This window comes from Ambystoma mexicanum, chromosome 1p (genome assembly GCF_040938575.1).
Source record: "Ambystoma mexicanum isolate Mex_15411 chromosome 1p, UKY_AmexF1_1, whole genome shotgun sequence".
Taxonomy (NCBI): Eukaryota; Metazoa; Chordata; class Amphibia; order Caudata; family Ambystomatidae; genus Ambystoma; species Ambystoma mexicanum.
The window spans coordinates 1,491,794,915-1,491,817,236 of NC_090921.1; the positions used below are offsets into that span (position 1 = coordinate 1,491,794,915).

Here is a 22,322-nt window from a genome sequence, read left to right on the forward strand (position 1 = left end):
ATTCCAATGCAGATACACAGGTGGGACAAGCGGTTCTAAAACGATATATTTGCCGCTGGACCTTCTCACAACCCACCTCCTTCTCCTAATACTGCTCGCTAAATTATACATAGCATGTGATCTAAGCAGATTTCACAAGCCTCAGAAGGGATACGTTACTCACCGTAGTCGTATTTCTGATGCTTGTATCTGCTTAGATTCACATGCGCCCACCCTTCCTCCCCTTGGAAGAAGGTGCACAGATGTTTATTGAGCTTTATCTGATCATATCTGCTTTAATACACCTATACTCATGCTACACTTCATGCTACCTCATGTCAGAAACAAAACAATCTGAGGAACCTCGATGCATGAAGGACCATGGGTACAGTGGACGTCACACTAGGGATAGTATTTCTCCAGCATGGGGTCTGGCATGGATTCACATGCTCATGAATATTCCCCGTCGTTAGGCTGGGAATCCTTCGGTAAAGAAAAGATCAGTATCAGTTTCGTTTCTGATCTGTCTTTCGTAGTAGTAACCAATCACTGATCTATGCGTCATACTGACCACAGCCAATGACTGCCCTCTACCTAAGCCCCGCCTCTGGCAGCCATCTTCAGATTTTTACCGCACGTTCAAGTTTTGGGATCCTCGTGCTATTGCTCTCGAGCGTTAGTGCTATTTTTTTCACGTTTTTTCTCAAAAACTTCTATTTTTCGGTCAAAAGAGCCTCAAGCTCCACCGTTTCTTCATCCGATCAACCGGGACCCGTGTCGGATTCGTCTACGCCCCTCAAGGGTGAAGATTTCGTCGAGCCACGCTTTTGGAGGACTCCAGAAGTTTCTCAGGCCCATCTCGGACATGGCCCAGGAGAAGGGAAGCTCGACGCCCGGAAAGCTGTTCAGGGTCTGCCCTGGATGCCAGCTTCAGAATGTCTTTAAGGAGGACGAACACTCCTTTTGTCTTTACTGCCTACATGAGGACAAGACTCACGTGGAGAAGGACTATGCGTTTTGCGGCAATATGTCGGAGAAGACCATGAAGGACCGCCATCCACGTCTCGCCAACTGGCTGGAAGGGTAGAGCCCGTCAGGCGAGAAGAAGAAGAAGTCCGAGCGGTCTTCTAAGACCTTTGAGGACACCCCGGTGAAGGGGGTTCAACACAAGGCCAAGCACCGCGAGTCCGCTGGCACCGGGAGCGCCGAACGGTCGGGCTCTACGGGCGCCAGGCAGGGCGCATCCTCGCTGGCGCCATCAACCACGAGCCAACGCTCTGGTTCGGGTAAGAGGAAGGCCGAGCACCCGGCGAAGCTCCTGGAGAGACCCCGGTCGAGCTCGAAGGCCCCATCGGAGGGGGAGCGAGGCAGTGACCCTCCCCCCAAGGAGAAGGCGGTGAGCGCACCTAAGGTGGTGAAAGCCTTAATCCATCTGGCCAAGGCCTCTATCGAGACAGTCGCGGCGGCCCTGGCTCAGCCTGTAGAGGCTACACCAGTGGTGGCGACCTTGGGGCTCAGAGTCTCCCTGCCACCGCGGAGGGAGTCCTCTTTTATGCCCGTCGACAGGACCCCCGTGAAACCTCCGACGGAGAAGAAAAAGGGGGGGCAGGAGGTCGTCGTGGATTCGGCCTCAACCTCTGAGGAAGAGCTGATCAAAGTCTTAAGCCACAGCGTTGGCGTGGAAGAAGACCAGCCCGTCGGGAGGGATCCCGACGTAGGAGACGACGATAACGTCGAGGGTGCCGACGGGGCCCCTAACCGCCCGTCGGACTCCCCTCAACCAGTGCCGCAAGACAACTCGGCGGCCATTTTGTTGGCTATACAGTCCTTATGCTCGGAGATAAGGACGAGACTGCCGTTACCACCAGCGGAGGAACCGCTCCCGACGGGGGACCCGGAGACAGGCCCTTCTGGGAGCCCTCCCCCTAAGAGAAGGAGGATTCATCCTCCACCTCCTTTTCAGCCATCGCGCCCTGTTCAGCCCTCCTCCCCGTACACGACTCGTGTGGATGATACGGGGACTGACACGGCCGCGACGGGTACGGACGACGAGGTTTACGACGAGGATCTGCCGTCGTCACCTCCCACCTGGGCTTCCCCGCCCGACGAGATTGGATCGTTTCACTCCATGATCGCCAGGGCATCCAAGCTTTTCCAGCTCTGCCCGGAAGAGAAGAAGGAAGGTTTCCTTTATCAACGGCGCGAGGCCAAGAGGAAGACGGTCCTCTCTGTATCTCTACTGGACGATATTTGGGATGAGGGCCTCGCCCTCCTCAAGAACCCATCCACGACGCCGGCTAGAAGGGATCGGTACAAGAAGTAGTACCGGGTCCCGGACACGGCCCCCTTGTGCCTTCGGGCGACCCCGGACTCGGTCGTCTCCGCGGCGGCCAGGAAGAAAGCGGGGGGGGGGGCGCGGCCTCTGTCTACCTCCCCGCCGGACGGCGAGGGAAAGAAATTGGATACGATGGGACGCAGAGTCATCTCGTCTGCAGTGACGACGATTAAGGCGGCCAACGCCTTGGCTATCGTAGCCCGCTACGACAGGGAGTTGTGGTACAAATTGGCCCCCCTGCTGGACTTCCTACCAGACGACAAGAGGGCGGAAGCCCTAGAGATCTTGCAGGAAGGAGAGGTGGCGTCGGACCACGCCATTACGATTGCGATGGACATCGCTGACACTGGATTTCGCCAGTTGGGCAACGGCGTGTGCCTTAGGCGGCGTGGATGGCTCAAGGCTACTGACTTCCGTCAGGACGTGCAGACCAGAGTCTTGGACATGCCGTTCGACGGAAACAACCTGTTTGGGGAAAACAGTGGACGATTCCCTTCAAGCCATCAAGGCAGACACGGAGACGGCCCGGGCTCTTGGGGTTCTCCAGCAACGGCGGCCGCCCTTTCGGAGCGGCGGAGGCAAACAGGGTGCCTCCAAAGGTTCCAGCGGCGGTTTTTCCACCTACCGTCAAGCGGCCCGTTCGTCGTCGCAGGAATCTTACAGGGGACGAGGCAAGTCAGGCTGACCCCGCCGTCGTCGCCAAGGAGGACAAGGCGGCAAAGCCTCGTCGAAGCAGGACTGAACCGGCCGTGGGGTCGGGCCCCCACCGAAGCACCCCGGTGGGAGGCCGGCTGGCGAGCTTCGTCAGCGTGTGGGAGTCCATCTCCACCGACCGTTGGTTGCTGGACGCCCTACCCCAGGGTCACACGCTCGAGTTTCTAAAGAGGTGCCCGCGCGTCCCCCCTGTGGCCAGGAAAGAACATCACGTCCCTCAACTTCTCTTGGAGGTAAAGGCGATGCTCAAGAAGGGCGCCATCGGGGCTCCGGAGTTTACTCAAGATACTTCCTCGTGAAGAAGACGGGACGATGGCGTCCCATCCTGGACCTACGACGACTGAACAAATTCATCAAGGCACAGAAGTTCCGGATGGTCACCCTCCAACACGTCCTGGGTCAGCTGGTGGAGGGCGATTTCCTGTCGTCGTTGGATTTGGAGGATGCCTACTTCCATATTCCCATCCTAAAGGGACACCGAAAGTTTCTCAGGTTCGTGGTCCAAGGGCGTCACTATCAGTTCAGAGCCCTTCCCTTCGGACTGAGGTCGGCACCCAGGGTGTTCACCAAGTGCCTCGCACCGGTTGCGGCACAGCTGCGCCGAGAGGGGATCCACGTCTACCCCTACCTGGACGACTGGCTCATCCGAGCGAAGACGAAGGAGCTCGCCATGGAGCACACAGCAAGGACCGTCCAACTTCTCACGGACCTGGGATTCTCCATAAACTACGCCAAGTCCCACCTGGTGCCCGCGCAAGACGCACTGTTTCTGGGAGCGAAGCTCGACACAGTGTCGTTTCTGGCCTCTCTGTCGGAGGAAAGGACGAGGGCCATCTTGGGCAAGGTGCAGCGGATGCTGCTTGCGGACGCGGCCAGAGTGAGGTCCATCAAGTCCCTCCTTGGAATGATGTCTTCTTGCATTTACCTCATCCTCCTGTGCAGGCTCCGGATGCACCCGTTGCAGGAGTTCCTGGACGTGCGCTGGATCCAGACGACGGGCAGCTTCGAGGAGAGGATCACACTCGACGAGAGTTTCCGACGAGCGATCCGGTGGTGGGGCACCCTCGCGCATCTGACGGTGGGCATGGACTTCCAGACCCCCGGCCACCAGGAGACAGTGACCACGGATGCCTCCCTGGAAGGGTGGGCAACGCCCACCGAAAATCTGCACGCGAGAGGCCTTTGGCTCCCAACGGAGAAGTCCCTCCATATCAACGTCCTGGAGCTCTGTGCAGTGTTTTGGGCCCTCAGGTCCTTTCTTCCGTCCCTCAAGGGCAAGGTGGTGAGGATCTTCACCGACAACACCACCACCATGTTCTACATCAGGAAACAGGGCGGAACCAGGTCCCCAGCCCTGTCCAGGGAGGCGCAGGATCTGTGGCATTGGGCCGTCGCCCAAGGGATGTTTCTGGTGCCGTTTCATCTGGCAGGGATAAAAAACACCATCGCCGACTCACTCAGCAGGGAGCTGCGCTCGTGCCACGAGTGGGAACTACGACAGGATCTAGTGGACCGCCTCTTCCGACGGTGGGGCACACCCCAGATCGATCTGTTCGCGACGGCGACGAACTCCAAGTGCCGGAGATTCGCCAGCAGGTTTCCCCAGCCGAGGAGCATGGGTGATGCTTTCTCGTTCCCCTGGGAGGGCCTGTTTCTATACGCATTCTCTCCATTGCCATTGCTGATCCGGCTTATCAACCAGCTCAAGAGGTCACGGTTCAGGATGATCCTCGTCGCACCTGCGTGGCCGAGGCAGATATGGTTCCCGGACCTTCTGGACTTGTCAGCGTCCCCATCAATCAAGCTGCCAGTCGACGCGGATCTTCTCTCCAGGGAAGGAGGCGCCATCCTCCATCACGACCCGAAGTCGCTGAACTTGCAGGCCTGGCTCCTGCAGCGTTAGAGTTTGGAGGTAACGACATACCGGCCGACTGCAGAGAGGTTCTTGCAAAGGCCAGGGCGTCCTCAACTCTTAAATGCTACGGACACAAATGGAAGAGGTTCTCTGTCTGGTGCCACGCACAGATGATTAACCCTCTACGGATTACGGCTCCCCAAGTACTGCCGTACCTACTGACGCTGGCCAAAGCTGGACTGGCGCACGCGTCCATCAAGATTCATCTTGCTGCGATCTCCCGATACACCAGAACCACGGGGCGGACGTCTTTGTGGTCTCATCGTCTGGTGAAAGAGTTCATGAAGGGACTGTTCAGATCGTTCCCGCCGGTGAAGGCTCTGGCCCCGGCGTGGGAGCTCAACGTGGTGCTGACCAAGCTCATGGGACCTCCGTTCGAGCCTCTGCACTCGGCTCCATTGAAGTTCTTGTCGTGGAAAACAGCGTTTCTTGTGGCCATCACCTCCGCACGACGGGTGGGAGAGATCCAGGCCCTTTCCTGCAAGGCCCCGTACTTGACTTTTCACTACACAAGGGTAGTGCTCAGGACGCACCCCTCCTTCATGCCCAAGGTGCCGTCGGACTTCCACCTCAACGAACCCTTGGTGTTGCCTGTTTTCTTCCCGTCGCCTTCGTCGCCGGCTGAAAGGACTTTGCACTCGCTGGATGTGGCTAGAGCGCTGAAGTTCTACGTGGACCGCACGAAGTGTTTTCGGAAGACGTCACAACTCTTTGTGAACTTTGGACCTGTCAATCAGGGTAAGGCTCTCTCGAAGGTTTCATTTCCAGATGGCTCTCCGGCTGTATCATGTACTGTCATCGGTTGGCAAACCGACCGCTGCCTGGCCGTCCGAGAGCCCATTCCACCAGAGCGATCGCAGCTACCACGGCGTTCCTATCTGGTGTGCCCTTGCTGGACATCTGCAGGGCTGCTACGTGGAGGTCGACGCACACCTTCACAAAATTCTACTGCGTCGATCGGGATTCCAGGGAGGAGTCCAGGGTCGGCCAAGCAGTGCTGCGCAACCTGTTCGCCTAAGGTGAGCCTGGTGAGGAGGTAAGAATTGCTTAATGTTGAGTTTGATGTAATGCTTAATGTTGAGTCTTTGCCACCTCCCGTGGTTGTGCATGTGTGTACTGCTATGTATTCTTTATTCATGAGCATGTGAATCCATGCCAGACCCCATGCTGGAGAAGAAACAAGTTACTTACCTGTAACTGTTGTTCTACAGCATGGGTCTGGCATGGATTCACATGCGAACCCTCCCGCCTACCCCTCTGCGGCTCTTCACTTGGTCATACTGCCACTTCACGTGCTACCAAATCTGAAGATGGCTTCCAGAGGCGGGGCTTAGGTAGAGGGCAGTCATTGGCTGTGCTCAGTATGACGCAGAGATCAGTGATTGGTTACTACTACGAAAGACAGATCAGAAACGAAACTGATACTGATTTTTTCTTTACTGAGGATTCCCAGCCTGACGACGGGGAATATTCATGAGCATGTGAATCCGTGCCAGACCCATGCTGGAGAACAACAGTTACAGGTAAGTAACTTGTTCCTACTGGCACGCCCTGTTGTCATCCCTTTTCGAGTTTCGAAAACAACAACTGTAATACTCTGCAGCTTCCACTAGATGACAGCCTATGCATAACATGTGAATTTAATAGGAATACTAGATGGAGAATGCACTAAATATATATATATATATACATATATATATATATATATTTTTTTTTTTCTTCTTCCTCCCACCCCACAACACTTCTTTGGTCCCTGCCCTCTCCCCATGCACGTTCTGTTTTGTCATCTTATTCGTCTTCCATCTGCACATCTTCCACCCGATACTTCTCCTTATTCCAAGTCCAAGGACTTTCTCAATTTAGTCCATTTCTGTTTGTTTTATTTGTCCTCTGGGGTGTTTTGCAGCAAGTTCAAGAGCCCCTTAATTCATAGGCCAGTCTTTTAGGATCCACTGTTTTGTGACCATAGAGGACTCGAACCCTCAATCTTTTGATTCAAATAAAATATTCAGTTGGGGGGCGCATTAGTTTGTTTCTTGGGAACACAATACTGGGGGAGTTCCATAAAGAAAGTCTTCAGTTTTAGTTGCAACTGGGCATCTGGCTGGTTCTCTCAAAAACCCTTTTCATGTTGAGGGCTTTTCTCCCTACTCGCATGATCGGTTTCCTTTAATCACACCGAGTGCAGGTGCTGCCAGTCCATCTTTAATATAAAAATCGGGTGAGTTTCTTGAAGAATAAGTACATTTTTATCATCAGTACTTCCTCCCCAAACCTAAACTTTATAACAACTGTGTCCCCTTCCTTAAAGCACCCCTACCGCCTAAAAACAATTACTACTGCATTTTCTTTTTCTAATATAATACAATGGCTGCTTCTTTCTGCCTTTCCTGCATATCTTAGTGTCTCCTATGGTTATTTATATACTGCTAACTGGATGTGTCTGACATGAGACCATACAGCGCATACATAACTGTTGTTCTTTCAATCTTTTCTTTTTTCTTCTTTTTAGCATGTGAAGTTCTACAAATCAATTCACCCCGCAAAACTGCCTGAAAACAGTCCCATACAATCTTAACGTCCGCCGATCCAATATTTTCCTCAAAATATTTCTGAACAAAGTCATCCAGCCCTTCATTAATCAACAGGTCATTAAGAGATTTGGCTTGCATTCTCCATCTAGTATTCCTTTTATGAATAATATGCAAATTGACTTTCAAAACTATTAGCGCATGATCAGAAATGCATTTCGAAGGGATTGTGTCCTCCGACGTATTCCTTATCTTTGATCATCTCCCAGCTTGCTGGCCTTGGAATTTTTTTTTTACAGTAGAGGGCGCTGCGCGTCGACGTCCCTCGAGCCGATGTCCCTCGACGGCCTCCGTATCGGCGCCGTTGTCACCACGCGTATAAATAGACTCCCGCAGCGTCCGCTGCTCAGTTCCGTTTTTCCGCACTTCGTGGGGCCTGGGAATATCGTTGCTCAGTTCTTCAGTCATATATCAATTATTCCTCGTGAATTCTGACTCGTACTCGATGGCTTCCTCACCCGAACCGACGACTCCACGGTCCGGCTTCAAAAAATGTCGAGACTTTGGAAAGAAAATGTCGTTGACGGATCCTCAAAGGATCTGTTTGTGGTGCCTGGGAATCGAGCACCATTGTTCGGAGTGCGAGGACTGCATATCCATGACGGCGAAAGCCTTGAAGGAGCGTAAGGGGAAGCTCGAGAGAGGTAAGGCAATTAAAACTTCTTCGAAAGTTTCCTCGGCGGAGTCGAGACATTCGTCTCCTCGCCATCACAAAAGACATTCTCGTTCTAGGTCTCGAAGCAGTTCCCATCACTCTTCGAGATCTAAGCATTCAAAAAAGAGACGTCGAAGATCCCCTTCCTCGTCTTCATCGTCTTCCGTTTCCCAAAAAAGGGTCTCCTGCCCCACAAAACATAGCCCTCAGGCTGAGTGGGAGGAATTCAGGAAAAAGATGCTAAGCGTCTTCGAGAAAGCGGCCTCGACCCCCTCGAAAACTGCTGAGGGTGATACCCTGGGTGAAAGACCCGAAAAATCAAAAAGCCGCGAGTCGCAGATCCCTTTGACACATAGATCGGCGTCATCGACGCCGTTATCGAAGGGTTCTTCGACGCACAGGTCAGTTGAGTCGACACCGTCTTCGACGCCGACAAAGGCTAAACTCACGGCCACCTCACAGCCAGTGGCCATACCCAGAGCCTCGAGCACAAGAATGTAGTCGACAACCTTGAGTAGAATCTCAATACTCTCGAGTTCATCGTGGCCTCTACCTCCTTTTTCGATGGCTTCGAAGCCTTTAACGTCCACGTCGATGTTTTCTCAGCCAATCATGACGAATTTGGCTCCTTCTGCTCTGGAAATGGGATTTATACCATTTTCAAGACCTGATTACTCCAGAGTCTTATCTTCTATTTATGAAGAAGGGGAGGATTCGGATCAAGAAAGACCTTTTGAGTTGCAGGGATCTGCAACTCCTGACCCAGAGGAATTTACCTCTGAGGAAGGTAGGTTGAAAGACCTCCATGAATCCCTACAGGAAGCAAGTGGGTTGAACACTTCCCCAGAAGTGGAATCTGCCACACCAGACCCAGGGGAACATGCTGAAACCCCTTATAGAACCTTGATGGCATGGATAATAAGAGTTTATGGGATGGTCCACACCCTCACCTGCTTTTCAGCAAGACAACCTCACAGACATCTTGGTCAAAGGTCCAAAGAAGGATCCTGTGGTGCCATTTCATGCAGACTTACAAAGGAGAATATTGGCAAACTGGGAAACACCTGAGGTAATCCCGGCGGTTAACAAAAAATTATCAGCTAAATATCAAGTGTCTTCTGCTAACCCTGAATATTTATCCAAACACCCAACTCTGGAGAGTCTGGTTGTTCAGGCAGCTACTTTAGCAGATAGTAAATCGGCTTACCCTACTGTTCCTCAGGACAGGGATGATAAGAGATATGACTCTATGGCCAAAAAAGTCTTTTCCACATGTAGCATGGCGTTGAAATCCATCAATGCTACTTGTACGCTCGCAAGGTTCAGCCACACACTTTGGGAGTGTGCTTCATCAGCGGCTGACTGCCTCCCGGAGGGAGAAGAAAGGGAAGCGTTTCTCAACATCATTAAGGATGGTAAGGACGCAATGTGGGAATCCCTTCAGACTAGCATCGATTCTGCTGACAGCATCAGCAGGACCATGGCAGCAAGTACAACAACCAGGAGATTTGCTTGGTTGCGAAAGTCTGGTTTTGCTCCAGATGTGCAAAGCAGACTCTTGAATATGCCCTTTGACGGCTCTTCTTTGTTTGGTAAGAAGGCGGATGACAGTTTAGAAAAACTACAAACATCAAAGGCAGCAGCAAAATCCCTAGGAGCTGCAATCCGTCAGACACCATATCGCCCCTCAGGAGCCTCTTGGAGAGGTACGTCCTTTCGCTTTTATTCCGCATTCGGAAAAAGCAGAGGACAGCCGGTTCAAAGCGGTCAGAAAAAATTCAACGAGGTGAACAGGGTAAAAATACAAAAGCCGCAGCAGAAGCAGGTGCCTCTTTACCCTCGGCATCTGCATCAGCCACCTCCAAACCGCTCTGAGGACTCTCCTCACAAGACACCAGTAGAGGGCAGGTTAACTCAACATCTGACGGAATGGCAGGCTATTACGTCAGATGCTTGGGCATTGGAGACAGTTGCCCACGGTTACTGCCTGCCCTTTCTACGCATCCCTCAGAATCATCCACCGGGGAACAGCTCTCTGAAAGTTCCAGATCCGCTCCTCTTGCAGGAAATTGTAGACCTGCTAGAGAAAGGTGCCATAGAACCGGTACCTGTAGCGGAGAGGAACAAGGGCTGGTACTCCCCCTACTTTCTCATACCGAAGAAAGACGGAGGACTGAGACCTATCTTGGACTTACGAGAATTGAACAAATTCCTCAGGAAGGACAAGTTCGAGATGGTAACTCTCTCTCTTAGAGCCTTCAGGCCCTCCAGCTCCAGGACTGGCTGGGATCTCTGGACCTCCAGGATGCTTATTTCCATGTGCCAATCCATCTCAAATACAGGAAATACCTGAGGTTCGCAATTGGCGGCTCTTATTATCAATTTCGAGTTCTGCCATTTCGGCTGACCTCCGCCCCGAGGGTCTTCACCAAACTAATGTCGGTAGTGGCTGCAAGTCTAAGGAGGGAAGGGATCCACGTCTACCACTACCTGGACGATTGTCTGATCAGAGCTGTATCTTCGGAACAAGCTCAGACCCAGCTAGAATATGTCTGCCACTTCCTTCACAAACTGGGCTTCTCCCTCAATTTAAAGAAGTCACAGATGATACCATCACAGAGACTCCAGTTCATTGGAGCGGTCCTGAACACCTCCCTGGGAAAAGCCTTGCCACCAGAGGTGAGGGCTCAAGATATTCTGCAGATGGTCACCAAGTTTCAAAATGCCCAACGTCTCCCAGCCTTCGACTTTTTGAGGTTGCTAGGTCTCATGGCATCCTGCATCTTCCTTGTGCCAGAGGCTCGCCTGAGAAGGAGATCTCTTCAGTGTGCACTGAGAACTCAGTGGTCGCAGTTCTCGGAGAGAATGGCAGACCTCCTTCAGGGTCCGGACAAGGTGGCTCGAGAACTTCAGTGGTGGGCCTTCCAGGAAAACATCTTGAAGGGGGAACTGTTTTGGCAACCATGGCTGGAGATAACAGTAGTCACAGATGCCTCACTCACGGGGTGGGAAGCCCATACTAACGACTTGACCATCAGCGGTCGTTGGTCTCCATCGGAGTCCAGACTACATATCAACCTGTTAGAGCTGAGAGCAATCAGACTAGCACTGAAAGCTTTTCTGTCATCTGTACAGTTGAAAAATGTCCTGATAATGACGGACAACACAGTGGCCATGCACTACCTCAACAAAAGAGGAGGCGTAGGATCACTGCCACTGTGCAGAGAGGCAATGCAGCTCTGGTTTTGGGCAATTCAAGACGGAATCTCTCTATCGGCAGTTCACCTAGCCGGAGAGAAGAACTTGACGGCGGACGCTCTGAGCAGGCAGGGCACAGTCTCTGACGAGTGGGAACTAGCTCAGGAAGTCCTTCAGGCGATCTTCGCCCTTTGGGGAACCCCTCAAGTGGATCTGTTTGCCACCAGAAAGTGCGATCTGTTTTGTTCAAGGGAATTTCCCCCGATAGGAGCTCTAGGGGACGCATTCGTAGTGGACTGGGAGTTTCCACTCCTGTACGCGTTTCCACCAGTTCCCTGTCATTCCTCAAATGACCAGGAGGTTGAGAAGATTCCGGAGGTCCATGATCCCAATTGCCCCAGACTGGGCCAGGAGAACGTGGTACCTGGACCTTCTGGACATGTCCATCTGCCCTCCAATTCGTCTTCCACTCAAGGAGAATCTTCTCTCACAGAAGGGAGGTCAGGTTCTCCATTCAGACATCAGAACCCTCAACTTTCACGCCTGGCTTCTGAAAGGTTGAGATACAAGGATTGGGACCTCCCTGATGACGTCATGGAAGTGTTGCTTTCGGCCAGAAGGCCAGCAACAAAGTCTTTATACCGCTGCCGTTGGAACAAATTTTGCAGCTGGTGTAGAGAAGAGAATATTGACCCCTTTTCATGTGGTACACCAACGATGTTATCCTTTCTACTCTACTTGGCAAATTCAGGCCTTCAAGTTGGCACTATCAGGGGCTATCTCGCAGCGCTATCGATCTTCAAGCGCACTGCGGAGGAGCCTTCGTATTTCAAATTACCCTTAGTAATACAATTTCTAAAGGGATTAACTAATGTCTACCCTCCAAAACCTTTCCATGTTCCTTTATAGGACTTAAATTTAGTCTTAAATTTCCTGATGGGTACTCCTTTCTAACCACTCCACTCTTGTTCGGTAAGATTTCTCACCCTGATAACTGTCTTACTAGTGGCTTTAACATCTGCTAGAAGGGTGAGCGAATTACAAGCTCTATCTTGTAAACCCCCTCATACAATGTTTCATAAAGACACGGTTGTCCTACAGGTGAAGCCTAATTTCCTCCCAAAGGTGGTTTCTGAATTCCACATCACTCTGAAAATTACCTTTACCTTCATTCTATCCGCTTCCCCATCCGGGGAAAGAGGAAGAAAGGCTACATAGGCTGGACCCAAGGCGGGCTTTAAGCTTTTACATCAGTAGACTTGCTAGGATTAGGCAAGCAGACCAACTGTTCGTGGGTTACTCGGGGCACAAGTTGGGACTACCGATAACAAAACAAACAGTTTCCAGATGGATTATTTTGGCCATCCTGGAATGTTACCAACTGGCAGGGAAAGAGCCTTCTCAAAATCTTAGGGCTCATTCAACCAGGGGTATCGCAGCCTCCTCGGCCCTCCAAAGAGGGGTTCCGGTTCGAGACATATGTGCGACTGCCACATGGTCGTCTGCACATAACTTCACAAGATTTTACAACCTGGATTTCTCCTCTCGTCAAGAGACTAGGTTTGGCAAAGCCGTATTACATTCGGTTCATTCCTAAAAGGAAACATGGCGTTTTACTCCCACCTCCAATTGCACACTACTGCTATGGGAGTCTATCCAAGGTAAGGAATACGTCGGAGGACACAACCCCTTCAAAGAACAAGTTACTTCTTACCTTGTAATGTTCTTTCGATGGGATGTTCCTCCGCCGTATTCCTTATCGCCCCTCCCATCCATCCCTGCAGTAATACTTCCCTTGTGGTTGCAGCTTACGTTCCTTCAAGATCAATATCCAATTCATGTAAAAGAACTGTTAATGTCAAAACGGAACTGAGCAACTGACGCTGCCCAAGTCTATTTATACGCATGGTGACGTCGGCGCTGATACGGAGGCCGTCGAGGGACATCAGCTCGAGGGACGTCGGCGCGCAGCGCCCTCTACTAAAAAAAAGAAATCCGAGGCCAGCATGCTGGGAGATGATCTATCAAAGATGAGGAATACGTCGGAGGAACATCCCATCGAAAGAACGTTACAAGGTAAGAAGTAACTTGTTCGTCTCTTCTATACTGGAACCAAACGTTTGATCAACTAATTTATCACTAATCAAAAAAAAATCTATCCGAAAATATGAATTATGCACCGGCGAATAAAATGAATATTCCCTATCCCGTGGATGATGAACCCTCCAAATATCAACAAGATCATATTTAAAAGCAAACTGCTTCAATTCTTCTCCTAACCTCCGACCATTATACCTACAATCTGACTTTCTGCCTAGTTCACTATCCATCACCAAGTTAAAATCCCCACCCAAAATAATCTCTCTTCCAAAAAACCGTCTAATTTCCAAAAAAAAACTCATATCCGGAGCACATATTGTCCCAACAGTAAGTTTCCTACATTATGCAATGTATCAATGAGAAGAATATGACCTTCCTGATCTTTCACTACTTTCTCAATTTTAATAGACAGTCCTCTCCTGAACAAAACACTAACACCCCTTGATTTAGTATCATAATAATTCGATACCACCTGTGGGTATTTACGAGTAGACAAATAATCACCAACTTGCTAATTTAAATGAGTCTCCTGAAGAAACACAATATCCCCCCTACTCCTCCATATCCGTGCCAAAACCTTCTTTCTTTTAAACACGCATCCAAATACCTCTGACATTCCATGAAACGCAATTTAAAGGATCAATCACACCCCAAGAATAATATGTATTCTACACATTTAAATTCCCTTCTACTGACGCAGATAAGTCTTATCAAACCCATTCGTGGGTGAGAAATAAAAGCTTCCAACCCAAGAGCGAGTAAAGTATGCAAAATAAAATAGAAAAAAACAAAGAAAATAAGAATCGTAAATTGTTGTTCTTTCACTTGTAGAACACAGACAATTCTGTCACACTGCGCCCACAAGTGCAGTATGGGCATGTGTTGCAAGTAATTGAAGAGAGGTGTGAAACGGCCGTTTCCTGCATTTCATTATTGCCTTTCTGCCGTGCTGAGTTACAGCAATTGCGAAGCTGTGAGAGTTGTTTTGGCATTGTCCTACATCTTTGTGATTGTTTAGGTCCCATCCTCCACTTCCAGCCTCGCATGAAGAGTTGGTTAAGACTCGAAACACGTGTCGGGCTACTTTTCGAATAAATACATTGGACTTATAATCACACCTCTCTTCAATTACTTGCCACACACTTCAATTACTTGCCACACATGCCCATATTGCACTTGTGGGCGCAGTGTGACTGATAATTGTCTGTGTTCTACTTGTATCTACAACAGTGGATTTGTACTTGGCAGTACTCCCACATCCCTCAGGCACCTGCAGCCTCCGTGCTTCCATAATTTTGATTCATACAAGCGCTGTGGTTTTGTGACTTTTTCTGCCAAACTTGTCCTTTTGTTCTTTCACTTGCCCTATTTTTTCATGGGCTCACACTCCATTTTTTATTTTCCTTATAGTGTGTTTATTTTCTAAGTGACAAAGGAAACATTTTCTCTGTGGTTGTTATTCTTCACACCACCAGAGTTGCATTGTTTCCTTCTTTATGATAAAATAATAAGACAAAACAAACAATGTGATAAATTCAAAATGTTCTCAAGAAAGGATGTCATCTTCTTCAGCCGCTCCCCTTCTTTCTTTTTGGCGTATCCATAGCTAATATGGTTTCTTTCTCCCTGTAGAAACCAAAATAGAGGCAAAGTCATGATAATCTGGCAAAGCGATCAGTTATTTCCTTAAAATAGGCCTTGGCTGTTCATTTTTTCCATCAATATGATGTTGCTGTGGTTGTATTTGTGTCCTCATCTCAGTAAAATGCAAAATATGTTTTCTTAAAAAATGGAAACAATGCACTTTAACTAATCATTTCTTTTAAATTATAAATATAGTGGCAGGCCTGTTTTTAATCTTTTCTGCTATGCTGAAAATGTTCTCTGTACTTTTGTAGTCCTCCTCCTCTATTCTTTCTTTGTTGTATTTATTCGGTTGAGACATAATTAACATTTTTTGTTCCCTTTCCTACACTAATCTTACCTACCCGTGGTATTTGGAAAGAAACACTGATCCTAAGTGCATGCACATGTGGAATATAGTCATACACTGTTTTACCTATCCCTAAAGTTTCATGCATTTGCCAAATGTATATATTTGACATTCCTTATCGTCAGGATTACAAAAAGGTTACTCCAGCCGGTCCGATAGCACAGCGAGTAGCATGCTCGCTTTGACATCTGTGCAGAGCCTGCTGACCAGGTTCAAATCCCGGCGGGGCCAAACCCAGCCTTTCATCCTTCCAAGGTTGATAAATGAGCACCACACACCATGGATAATAATGAGCAGCGCTCAGATACCTGAGGGTTCATAGTACTATGTACATGCTAAGTTATTATTTTATCCAAAAGTCTTCTTCATTCTCATCATTAGATATGGCCATACTCTCAGATATGTACTATTCTGTGCTCACAGCTGTTTACACCTTTCTTGGGAAAAATGCTACCTATTTAAAAAGACTGTATCCCTCACTGCCTTTTTCAGTACTCACCTGGCTGGGTCAACTTTCTCCTAATAATGATCAATGAGGTTATTCACATACTAACTGTGTCCACTGGTACTTACCTTTTCGTTTTCTACTTGTCCACTAGTACTTACCTTAGTCATAATCTTTCTTCGCATTATATCGCTATACTCCGCTAAGGCCATATAGACATTCCTCCCGTGCTCCAAAATTGACAATTTATTTCATCTGTAATACATAAATCAACATTTTCATATAAACATAAACAATGTTCGTGTTACTTACTCTTCTATATTCTTTTGTGTAATTCTACTAGAAGTTCTCTCCTACTGTTAGATCAATCTTGGCCATCCATACCTTCTTGACCTTTCATTAATCGCATTTATTTTATCAAATATACTGCACTGATCAATTTAAACAGGCACCATTCATTGCTGCTCATTGTTTGAAAATAAGTATATTTTATCCACACCTTCCTCCATAAACCTTGAGTTTGCAATGTTATTTATGTGCCTTTATTTACACCTTCTATCAACTTGTGTTTTTATGTTGCTTTAATATTCATTCATTTATATAATTTTTTTCCCTTTATTTATTTATTTCACCCCCTGGATTGATGTCAATCCTTTGGTTAGGAACTTCTTCAGCACTTTAGTTTTAACTGTTTATTATTATCTTATATTAATTAGTTTAAACACAACACAAAATCTTATACTTGACATATTATAACCCGTTACATATGTGTACTTTTATTTTGTCCCCTTAAGTGCATTTTTCCTCCACTGTCTTAGGTATGTATTGTCGTCTCATTTTGTTACCCCTTCTGGGAATTTGATGTGCACTCTTCTACCTTGCCCTGCCAGTAGGCCTCCTTACCACTCTATGGGCCTCATTACGAGTAGGGTGCATCACTTCCCCTCTCCTTACAAGCATATCATAACCGGGAATCTAACCTAATTATCTCTATATTTTCCCAATCTCATGAAAAATGTCTTCTCTTTTTATATCTCCAAATTCCACTTCTTTCTACTCCTTCTAATAAATCAGTTCATCATGCATAATAGTAATCCATATCGTGCTCAATAATTGTGCCAAGCCTTCCTTGTTTCTCCTTGTCAGCTCCCAGCCTGCTTGCACTTATTCATGAATATTTTCCATCCAAAGAAACCCTTCAAGAAATCTAAATAATGCACTCTTTATTCTTTAAAATCATACTAATCGGGGTGTGTGCTCTATAAAAAAAAGTACCCCTTTCACCTAATGGCACACTCCAAATACTGGTGTAATTTCTTGTGTGTCTACATAACTCATCCCTAAAACTCGTGCATGTTATCTCCTAGTTACTTACTGAGATCTTTCCTCAATACAACTGTTAATTTGTTATAAAATATATCATGCTTTTTTATCTAAAGTGAGTCTAACCTTCGCTCTGGTGCCTTTGAGAGCCCTTCATCTCATTACTTGTTCCTTCCCCGTTCTAAATAAAAATGTTTGCATCAATGCATGCACTTTTAACAGTGTTGCTGAAAAAGGTGTTTTATCTTATTAATTCTTGCTGTTCCACATTAATATTTACCATGCTTAATCTAGTATCATTTGCTATTGTGTTAACCTACTTTTTAATGTAATTTGCATTCATAATTACATTTTTATTCTCTGTGCATGTCTCACAAATTGAGTGATCTTTTTTAATTGTCTGTATGCTGTTTAATGGGGGAGATGCTGTCCCCCCTCTTGAAACTTGCCTTTTTGCTGTGGCTTTGGTGCATATGCTTGAGTCTTCATGTGTAATATCCTTATGACTATTGTATTATGGTGCATATCCCATTGTGCCTCTTTCTGTCGTTAATTACCATCATGCTCACTGTTCTAGTTACTTATAGCACTCTCCTCTGCTTTCATTTGCAATCTCTGACTTTTGCTCTGCCAACATTATGTCCCTTCTTATCCTCTGTCTCTCCTTCTGCAATCACTTTCCCATTTCCTTCTGCTGACCTACTTCCTTGCCTTTTTTTTGCAAATTCTATGAAAATAAACTGTGTGCATCTGCTCTTCCTTTTGGTAGCACACTGACACTTTTTAGCAAAGCACCTTTCCTTTTTCCCAATTACTTTTCATCAATGTGTCTAGATTATTTTTAATGGTTTCTTTCCATTGCCTTTTTCTCATCTGTGTAATTGCCCTATGCATACCTATTGCTTAACATTAGATTAACAAATCAGGGGTTACTCTAGTGTGTGCCTAACAGGGAAAGTATCTGGCATTAATTCCAAAATAACTAACAAACCCTTTGAAATGGCAAGTGGCTTGTGTAAGTTTAAAAAGTAACCTAATGGGACCAATCTAGTTCACATATGTGTAATGATTGGGGACAATTTCTAGTGTAAATCAATAGGCTCACAATATGAATTAGTCACATGTAGCTTTCTTGGCAAAACAACAATTTTTCAAAATATATACCTTTACTTAAGTAAACAACCAAGGGCTTAGCTACCCCACAATCTAATATAGTTCTATCAAGTGCTCCTTTAGCCCCTGGCTTCAACATAACATGCAAATTTACCATGCAAAATGCTGTTCTCAAAACTTACTCAATTTTCAATTTCTTCAACTGGTGTTTGTCATATGGCCCCTAAAGCTGAGCTTCCCTACTCAAGAACCACAAGCATTACATGTATGCGTCACAAAAACCCCAAAAAACTAAAATCAGTTCAATGAGTTCTGGTTCAAGGCTACATTCTCATAAGGATTTGAGTCAGCCCTGGCTCACTTAAAATCGTGTACACAAAATATGAATATGTTCAAAATATATATGTCAATCATGATAATACTCTTATTAATAATGTTGATCAAAATCACTCTACTACTATACACAACATATTATTTTGTTCTAAAAAACGAAAAGTTAAACTTTTTTCAAATGTGTCTGTTCTCAATTTATTCTATTCATGGTCATACATACATCAACTCTAGGCCCACTCATTCCTATTCATTTTTATCACATTTTCATGAATATTTATTTTTCTGTCTCAATGTTAATACACAATATACATTTACAGCAAACTTATTTTCGCTGGTGTCTTTATAAAAGTATGTCATTTTATAAAAAAAAAACAGCATATTTCTCATTTCTCATGCAGAACCGATCCACAGCTGCTTTAACACCAGAGTTTCCTCATGTTTTCCCTCGTGTCTTTTCACAAGGAATGCAAGCAGCTCTGTTTTCCTGCAACTATTAATCACTGTATCGCTTAGTGTCAGCCCTAATCTCAGTTTTGAAAAGAGTCTTTGTTTAGTTCAAAGCAACAGAATGCTGTATCCATTTGAAACATAAATCTCATACTTACTCAAACTTATGCACATGTTATGCTTACAAATAAATACACTTTTATTTTATTTTCACTCCTAGGGCGCGCCATGTTCAAACTATCTTCATTTGTTCAAATAAAAAATAGCATCACTGTTGTTGCTTTAGCTCACAACCCAGCCTGAAATGCTTTTAACTGTAAGCTTTCCTAGCCAGAGAAATGCTTGCAGATGTTTTTCACTCCTGTCTTGCGTCATCTTCCTTTGTTTACATATTCTGTTAGCCGGATTTATATCGTTCTTGGGATTCCAATCTATCCAGAGTTTTATCTCTGTGCATATTTTTTTTATTGATTTTTTAACCCCTTACTTGATGTCAATCCTTTGTTTAAAACATGTAACACAAATGGTGTTTTACATAGGTGCATGAGAAGAGTGTCCTCCATTATGACAATTTTCAATTGACTCTCAATACTTGCTAGATCGTTGAATAAACCTTTTATTTTAACTTAAATCACCACTTTTAACATTTTAAAATAACAAATATGAGCAAGCACCATCAATTGCTGCTCCATCCCCCTGAGCCAATAGAGGGCCAACGGAATCAAAGAGATGTGATCCCTAAAGGGGGTACCAGTAGCCAGCCTGGCGGCCAATTTTTGAAGAGTCTGCAGGCGCTTGATCAGAAACGCAGGTTGCACCAAATACTGAGTTCCAGCAGTCAATACGACTCCATACAAGAGCTGCTACTACAGGAGCCCAAAGGTGCTGAGGGAGAAACCACAGGACCTTTCTCATAATCTTCAGCCGATAGTGGCCGGTTTGGCAGACTACACCAATCTGGGCTGCCATAGAAAGTGATGCAGACAGTTTGACACCCACATTTTTAACTGTAAGAGCAGGAACAGGCAGGGGCCATTTGAAGGGCGCCAAAGAGAAGGATTTCGAAAGAGAGAACGACAAAGCAGGACCCAACACCATCACCTCAGACTTTCCTCCATTCAAATTAAGCTAGTTGTTGCTCATCCAACCACCCACGGCAGCTAAACAGACCCTCTTAGTAGCTTTGGTATACCAATCTAGATAACTGTCCCATTGCCATTGGTGTACATGTGCACCTTTCTTTTCTAATGCATTGTGTAAGCTCATTATTATAAGACAAATGGGCCTTCCTCGAGGGCGACGGGGGGTGAGTGTCTAGGTGACTCACTCTGTGTATGTTTGTGCCATTTATAAGAATACTTACATGCTTCGGGCAAATAGTGAGTAAACATAAGTGGGGTGGACTGCCTTAGGGGATTGTCAGGGCTGACCTCGGATCGCTGTACTCTAAAATAGCCCACCTCTCAAGAAGTGAATGCACGTCGTCATTAAACCAAGTTTATTTCGCAACGGCCATTGGGAGAGAGGCTAGACAACTCCTTGTAGATTGAACTAACCGGAGTCTCACCCTTAACCATAGTACATATACCATGCATACACATTTCCAGAGCACTTCATACACCCCCCACATTTCCCACATGTTCCATTATAAGTCATTACCCAAATACAAATGGGTTGTCCCAGCCCTACAGATGAGGGGTCTATTGGCCACTCAAAAAATAGGCAAATACTCCCAAAATATTAAAACAGGGATTACAAATATTCCCAACAAAAAATAAGAAACTGACATGTAGAACCACGCGTGACCCTACTTTCATCCACATAGCTCCATGGATATGTTTGATCCAGTAGTAAACCTAATACCACAGGAATTAACTACTATTATAACTACGGAAGACATGCATCTTTTCATGTGCATGAGTAATTAGGTGCAAATAAATAATTATTACAAAAACATTTCCGTTGTCCATTCAAAACATATTTTCACTTGTTAGTAAAATACTCAATTTGGGCACTGAATGTACATTTTTGCTCCCTAAAAAATAATTTTACTCCCAACTTTGAAAAATAGGGAGTAAAATACTCCCACTTCCAAATCTTATTTGGAGCACTGGTTGTCCCTGTACAAGGAAATTGAATCCCCACAATCTCATTGGCTGCCTTTACTGTGGAACCATACGTTTGGACATATAATTATCATGACATTGCAATTACAACAAGCCCAACCCTCTTCTTTGGTTTCTTCCTACAAGACACACAAACCTAACATTGCATACAATGCATTTTTAGTACAGTTTCTTCTTGGTCACAGACCTGCAGTGCTAAATCTGACATGCATGGTTTATGTATGGACACTTTGAGGCTATAGAGAACTAATGAATAGGCGCCTTTGATCAGCACTAACTTGTTTCTCCAAGTACTCTGAAACTCTGAATATTTAATCTTGGCGTCCTCTTACCTTTTCATCATGTGTGACCACCAGTTCATTTCATTTCACCTCTGTTCCCATTATAATCATATTCCTGCTAATCTATTTAACCTTCTCATCGGCCTACGGTTATCTCCGCTGCCAGTCATCCTGATAGTTTTAGGCACTAGCCCTAAATTGACAGTGCCAGGTGGCCGACGCTTCTTCGCAATTCGTTCAACAATTTCCAAGCCAAACGCTGGGCCCATGCTCTTCATTCTATTTCAGATCCAAATAGCTATTGCCATGTGGTTACAGCTGTCTTTCTGTCAACTGATTTTTTTTTCTTCCCTAGCCAGTTACGTTTTCCCAAACAAGAAAGTGTGCATGTTTATTTTTATGTACATGTGTTCAAAACCACTGCATCCCCTCATAATGGATTCTCATTTAAAAGCCTTTTTTCACTTTGTATGAAGACTTTGTGCTTTAAATTACATTGTACAAAGTTGCACAATGTGCTCCCATATTATATTTACACAATTTATGTTGCTACATGTGTGCTAATCCAAAATAACACTGACAGTAACTCTTAACAAGCCTCAACTATCCACAGTGCACGCAAAAATGCAACATTGTACAAATATTGCATTCATTCTTAACATTAATATGGTGTGTGCAATGTGAATTTCTCTTTTCTATTGGGATAAAATCGATCTTCCGCAACAGTAGGAAGTGGCACTTGTCTAGACTGCCCTAAACCCATTCTCAGAAGAA

At 46.2% G+C, this 22,322-nt stretch overlaps 1 protein-coding gene across 7 annotated transcripts in view; it reads left to right on the forward strand.

Moving 5' to 3' along the window:
- The window catches only part of LOC138456334 (dnaJ homolog subfamily A member 1-like), a 972,900-nt gene that overhangs the window by 397,970 nt on the left and 552,608 nt on the right, over positions 1-22,322 (forward strand). The gene's annotated exons all lie outside the window — the stretch shown is intronic.